The following is a 6,000-nucleotide window of genomic DNA, read 5'->3' as shown; positions in this document are numbered from 1 at the left end:
TCCTGGGGTTTATTATCAAGGCGGTGGCCCGTTCCTGTAGGTTCATGCTCTACAACATCCGCAGAGTACGACCCTGCCTCACACAGGAAGCGGCGCAGGCATCAGCACTTGTCATCTCCCGTCTGGATTCTTCTGTTGGCTGGGCTCCCTGCCTGTTTAAACCCCTACAACTCATCCAGAACGCCGCAGCCCGTCTGGTGTTCCCCAGTTCTCTCACGTCAGTTCCTCCGCTCCCTCCACTGGCTTCCAGTTGAAGCTCGCATCCGCTACAAGACCATGGTGCGGAGCTGTGAGGGGAACGGCACCTCTACCTCCAGGCTCTTCAGGCCCTACACCCAAACAAGGGCACTGGATCTCCCTACCACATCAGCCCAGTCAAAAGCTGCTCTGGCCCCCAATGGTGGAACAAACTCCCTCACGACGCCAGGACATATTCCCACCTTCCGGGACACCTGAAACCCCACCTCTTTAAGGAATACCTAGGATAGGATAAAGTAATCCCTCTCACCCCCTCCCCTGAAAAGATTTAGATGCACTACTGTTCCACTGGAGGTCATAAGGTGAATGCACCAATTTGTAAGTCGCTCTGGATAAGAGCGTCTGCTAAATGACTTAAATGTAAATGTATTATGGATCCCCATTAGTTCCTGCCAAGGCATCAGCTACTCTTCCTGGGGTTTATTATGGTTCCCCATTAGTTCCTGCCAAGGCAGCAGCTACTCTTCCTGGGGTTTATTATGGATCCCCATTAGTTCCTGCCAAGGCAGCAGCTAATATTCCTGGGGTGTATTATGGATCCCCATTAGTTCCTGCCAAGGCAGCAGCTACTCTTCCTGGGGTTTATTATTAATCCCCATTAGTTCCTGCCAAGGCAGAAGATACTCTTCCTGGGGTTTATTATGGATCCCCATTAGTTCCTGCCAAGACAGCAGCTACTCTTCCTGGGGTTTATTATGGATCCCCATTAGTTCCTGCCAAGGCAGCAGCTACTCTTCCTGGGGTTTATTATGGATCCCCATTAGTTCCTGCCAAGGCAGCAGCTACTCTTCCTGGGGTTTATTATGGTTCCCCATTAGTTCCTGCCAAGGCAGCAGCTACTCTTCCTGGGGTTTATTATGGATCCCCATTATTTCCTGTCAAGGCAGCAGCTACTCTTCCTGGGGTTTATTATGGTTCCCCATTAGTTCCTGCCAAGGCAGCAGCTACTCTTCCTGGGGTTTATTATGGATCCCCATTAGTTCCTGTCAAGGCAGCAGCTACTCTTCCTGGGGTTTATTATGGTTCCCCATTAGTTCCTGCCAAGGCAGCAGCTACTCTTCCTGGGGTTTATTATGGTTCCCCATTAGTTCCTGCCAAGGCAGCAGCTACTCTTCCTGGGGTTTATTATGGATCCCCATTAGTTCCTGCCAAGGCAGCAGCTACTCTTCCTGGGGTTTATTATGGATCCCCATTAGTTCCTGCCAAGGCAGCAGCTACTCTTCCTGGGGTCCAGCTACACTAATGTATTTATATACAATTTAAAATATTACATGACATTACATTTCATAACACTTTTCACAACACATTAATTGTTCCCTCAGACCACTACTCTGCAATGACATATCACCAATACAAAATCCATGTGTCTTACTATGTCTGAGTGTTTGTTTCTGTGTGTGACTCTTTTCATAGTCCTCACTGTTGTATTATATTCTCCTACATTCCTTTCACATTTCCACAAACTTCAAAGTGTTTCCTTTTAAATGGTACCAAGAATGTGCATGTTCCTGCTTCAGAGCCTGAACTACAGGCAGTTAGATTTGGGTATGTAATTCTAGGCGAAAATTGAAAAAAAGGGCGGATCCTTAAGAGGTTTTAAAGATGTGTCATTATCATCCTCTGTTATCCTCAGTAATTTTCCATCCAGATTATCAGACTCCAGTGGCTTGTCATTGTTGATAGACAACAATATACTGTATATTTTTTTACCTCTTCCACACTGACTTTACGGAATTCAAAAGTACAATTCTTGTCTTTCATAATTTGTGTCTGATAAACTTGGATGTGTAGTGTCAGCGTTTGTTGCTGGCATGTCATCCCTAAATTTGTTTATCTTGCCAATGAAAAAGTCATTAAATTAGTTGGCATTATCAGTGGGTTTTGTAATGAATGAACCATCTGATTCAATGAATGATGGAGCCGAGTTGGCTTTTTTCCCCCAGAATTTCATTTAAGGTGCCCCAAAGATTTTTACTACCATTCTTTATATAATTTATTTTTCTTTCATAGTATCATTTATTTTTTATTCATTTTAGTCAAATTATTTCTCAATTTGTAGTACGTTTGCCAATCGGTTGTGCAGCAAGACTTATTTGCCATACCTTTTGCCTCATCCCTCTCAACCATACAATGTTTCAATTCCTCATCAATCCAAGGGGATTTAAATATTTTTATAGTCATTTTCATAATGGGTGTGTGCTTATTAGTAACTGGAATAAGCAATTTCATAAATGTGCCAAGTGCAGCGTCTGGTTGCTCATCATCACTCCCTATATTAGGCCTTTGGAGCTTTGGATTTCCTAGCTATGGCTATTAAATTGTGAGCACTACATCCTATCGATATTTAAATCACCCAGAAAAAATACTTCTGTTGATATTTTCATTTATTTATTTTATATAACCTTTATTTAACTAGGCAAGTCAGTTTATGAACAAATTCTTATTTACAATGACGGCCTACCAAAAGGCAAAAGGCCTCCTGCGGGGACGGGGGCTGGCATTTAAAATAATTATAAATATAGGACGAAACACACATCACGACAAGAGAGACAACACTACACAAATAGTGACCTAAGACAACAACATAGCAAGGCAGCAACACAGCATGGTAGCAACACAACATGACAACAACATGGTAGCAGCACAAAACATGGTACAAACATTATTGGGCACAGACAACAGCACAAAGGGCAAGAAGGTAGAGACAACAATACATCACACAAAGCAGCCACAACTGTCAGTAAGAGTGTCCATGACTGAGTCTTTGAATGAAGAGATGGAGATCAAACTGTCCAGTTTGAGTGTTTGTTGCAGCTCGTTCCAGTCGCTAGCTGCAGCGAACTGAACAGAGGAGTGACCCAGGGATGTGTGCTCTTTGGGGACCTTTAACAGAATGTGACTGGCAGAACGAGTATTGTATGTGGAGGATGAGGGCTGCAGTAGATATCTCAGATAGGGGGGGAGTGAGGCCTAAGAGGGTTTTAAATATAAGCATCAACCAGTCGGTCTTGCGACAGGTATACAGAGATGACCAGTTTACAGAGGAGAATAGAGTGCAGTGATGTGTCCTATAAGAGCATTGGTGGCAAATCTGATGAACGCATGGTAAAGAACATCTTGCCGATTGACAGCACCCTTATCTGCCGATGGTCATCTGAATCAGGGTTAGTTTAGGGCAGAGAAAGCTTGTTGGACACTAAGAAATCTTTGTTGTAGAGAGTTTAACACAAAATCCAGGGAGGGGCCATGTGAATATACGACTCTATCATCTGCATATAAATGGATGAGAGAGCATCCTACTGCCTGAACTATGTTGTTGATGTAAATTGAGAAGATTGAGCCTTGGGGTACTCCCTTGGTTACAGGCAGTGGCTGAGACAGCAGATTTTCTGACTTTATACACTGCACTCTTTGAGAGAGGTAGTTAGCAAACCAGCCCAAAGACCCCTCAGAGACACCAACACTCCTTAGCCGGTCCACAAGAATTGAATGGTCTACCGTATCAAAAGCTTTGGCCAAGTCAATAAAAAGAGCAGCACAATATTGCTTAGAATCAGGGTGAATGGTGACATCATTGAGAACCTTTAAGGTTGCAGTGACGCATCCATAACCTGAACCAGATTGCACACCAGAGAGAATACTATAGACATCAAGAAAGCCAGTCAGTTGATTATTGACAAGTTTTTCCAACACTTTTGATAAACACGGCAAAATAGAAAAAGGGCTGTATCAGTTAGGATCAGCTTGATCTCCCCCTTTAAATAAAGGATGAACCGTAGCTGCCTTCCAAGCAATGGGAACCTCCCCAGAAAGGAGAGACAGGTTAAAAAGGTCAGAGATAGGCTTGGCGATGATATGAGCAGCAACCTTAAAGATAAAGGGTCTAAACCATCTGACCCATATAGTTTTTTGGGGTTCAAGTTTAAGGAGCTGCTTTAGCACCTTGGACTCAGTGACCGCCTGCAGGGAGAAACTGTGCGAGACAGGGGAAAAGAGGGAGAAGCATCGGGGATAGTCACATTAGAAGGGAGATGAGGAAATGTTGGACGGGCAAAGATGGATGGCTGAGTCAAATAGGAATCCTGACTTAATGAAGTGGTGAGCTCCGCCATGTGCTTGTTGTCAGTAACAACCACATCATCAACATTAAGGGACATGGGCAGCTGTGAGGAGGCGGGTTTATTCTTTCTAACTGTTTTACAGAACTTCTTGAGGTTAGACCTACAGAGAGAGACCTGATCCTTAAAGTTGAACTAGGGGCTGACCCTGTTTTTAATTCTCATTCTCTTCTTTATGGGGGTGTGTTTGTTAACAACACCACTGAAAATATCAATAAAGAGGTCCAACCGTCTTCAACAGAGTGGATCAAGCTGATTCTATACTATTTTACAGAGGCCAGTTCATGAAGGAAGGCTTGCTCATTTAAGTTTTTTACCAAGCGTCTATGACAAATCAGGACAGGTCATTTCACTGAGCACCGATTACGAACACAGGCTGTAAAACAGTGATCATTACATCATCAAACAGGTCATTACTGAAAACACCAGACTGATACCTATCAGGATTATTTGTGAGGATAACATCGAGGAGCGTAGTCTTTTCTGGGTGTTTGGAGTCATGCCTTGTGGGATTGGTAATAATCTGAGAAAGATTTAGGGAGTCCCATCGCTATAGGACTTGGTCAGGTGGTTTAAGCATGTCCCAGTTTAGGTCACCTAGCAGAACAAATTCAGACTTAGGGTAAGGGGCCAGGAGAGAGCTTAGGGCAGGGAGGGTACAGGCTGGTGCTGATGGAGGACGATAACACCCAGCAACAGTTAACAAATAACTATTTGAAAGTTTAATACTTAAAACCAGCAAATCAAATAGTTTGGGGACAGACTTCGTGGAGACAATCGAGCACTGAAGGTGATCCTTGGTAAATATTGCCACTCCCCCACCTTTGGAAGATCTGCCTTGCCGAAAAAGGTTATAACCAGAAAGGTCAGTATTCAAAACACTCTTTCTTAACCACGTCTCAGTAATGACCAACACATCTGGATTGGAGCTGTGAACCCACACTTTCAATTAATCCATTTTAGGTAATACGCTTCTAGTGTTAATGTGCAGAAAACCCAGGCTTTTACAAGAGCAGAAATCAGTGAAGCAAATATCAGAGCACAAGTCAGAACTGGGGCTGGCAACAGTAGATGTGCATGTACACCCTGGCCCATTTCCAGATATCATCAGCAGTAATACAATCAAGGCACGGCAGAGGACAGGGAGAGCTCTGCGGTGTTGATTTATGACATCTGAATGTGCAGCAGATGGCAATAAGATCATATTGTACAGAAATGTCATCAGGAAACATGAATACAAAGCCGGCGGTGGTCAGAATGGGATGGGGGGGGGGCAAAAGTCTGTGTCACCAATAGAGAGTCAGAGTCCCAAGTGTGGGAACAATCATAGTCTGTTCCACGGTTGGGTAAAGAAGGTTTGTAGTCAACGAAGTATGCAGGAGTCATGAGGCAAATAGAAAAATGAACAAGAAAAAAAAAATACATTCAAAAGTTTGGGGCCACTTAGAAATGAGCTTGTTTTCCATGAAAACTTACATGAAATGAGTTGCAAAATGAATAGCAAATATAGTCAAGACAAGACAAGGTAATAAATAATTATTTTTAATTGAAATAATAATTGTCCTCCAAACTTTGCTTTCATCAATGAATCCTCCATTTGCAGCAATAACAGCCTTGCAGAGCT

This window comes from Oncorhynchus nerka, linkage group LG2 (genome assembly GCF_034236695.1).
Source record: "Oncorhynchus nerka isolate Pitt River linkage group LG2, Oner_Uvic_2.0, whole genome shotgun sequence".
In the NCBI taxonomy this organism is placed as follows: domain Eukaryota; kingdom Metazoa; phylum Chordata; class Actinopteri; order Salmoniformes; family Salmonidae; genus Oncorhynchus; species Oncorhynchus nerka.
This window is presented reverse-complemented; position numbering follows the sequence as displayed.